Genomic DNA, 1,461 nt, shown 5'->3' with positions numbered 1-1,461 from the left:
TCATGGTATGTGCTGTCCTGTTTGTGGGAAAGTGCATATAAAAAATCTCGCTACTAATGGAAAATGTAGCGGCTTTCTTCTGAAGACGTGTTAGAATTACCAAACGTTTGACATCAATGTGTTCTCATGGTGTTGTTAAACAAAACAAAAGTGTTTTTGTTTGTATCTGGATACTATTTAATATAATGATAGTCTGTAAGTCAGTATGTTTTGTAAAGTATTCAAGCATAACTGCACTAGGAAAACCTATATAATATACACCTTTTCACGCTAGTCTTATCGACAACTTTAGTACAAATCAGTTAACAAAAGTTATTTGTAATCGCTGCAGACTTATACACACATTTTGTTTTCAAGAACAAGATTGCTTGTCAATTCAATTTCTGAGATGTGACTCGCTGCATCCTTTGTTTCAACAATGCTCAAATCGAGTTTTTGTACTGAATGTAATGAGAATTTAAACATAATATACATGTGATATAGCTACAAGGACATATTTCTAGAATATATACTTGGGTAAAACTAATGCGGCCCATTCCTTTATAATAATGTCTGAAAAAAATATACCATTCAATGATCAATGACCTAAATATGTAATGACAGTAGACTTAAAGACATATTGTCACAGACCACTGATCTGTTTAATGGTCTAATAAAGACCTGAACAAAAGTAATTTGATTTGTCCTTCAATATACTTTATTCAACCATCTTCATAACAACCATACTCATCATGATATTAATGATATTTTGTAAAAATAACTGAATTATGGCAATGGTCCATAATTCAAAAACTAAAATTGCCGAGAGGGTTACCCGGATTTCACTCCATCATGGTTCATTTAAGATGATGCGATAGCTAGATTTGGTTTCCAACAATTAATGTAATTTGTATTTATTATCCATTTTTAGAGAAAGAAGGTCCTTAAATCCGTGACAGTATGCCTTTAATTATTTTTCAGCCTCTTTACTTTCACCCTTCTCATAACAGTGTCCAAGGCTGCTTTTTGTGCATATTGGTAACATTATATGATAATGAGCTGCTAAATACCCACATGTTGCATTCAAAAAGGATGTTTTTTTTGTTTTTTTTAAAAGCCATACCGATTTTAATGCATGATTGCAGAGGTGACGCCCAAACGAAAGTTTCTTGCAATAATTGCAATGAAAGGCAGCAACGTTAAAGAAACATGATTGCGTCTCATTTGATGACATTTAAGACTATGACACGTTTTCAATGATATAATGGTTTGCAACAGTAATAGTCGTGGAAGTCTGCCTGACTAAACTCCAGAGAGGCTACATAATTTGGTTTCGAATACTGACGTCACAACGGTGGTTGTGAATAAAGAATTAAGCTTTACCTCACTTCTACTAGCAAATATTCCACATGAAGTAAAACCTGTAGCCTCTGAAATCATAAAACCTTTCAACACAGATATTTAACCAAATGTCGCCGATGT

This window comes from Gigantopelta aegis, chromosome 10 (assembly GCF_016097555.1).
Source record: "Gigantopelta aegis isolate Gae_Host chromosome 10, Gae_host_genome, whole genome shotgun sequence".
In the NCBI taxonomy this organism is placed as follows: domain Eukaryota; kingdom Metazoa; phylum Mollusca; class Gastropoda; order Neomphalida; family Peltospiridae; genus Gigantopelta; species Gigantopelta aegis.
This window is presented reverse-complemented; position numbering follows the sequence as displayed.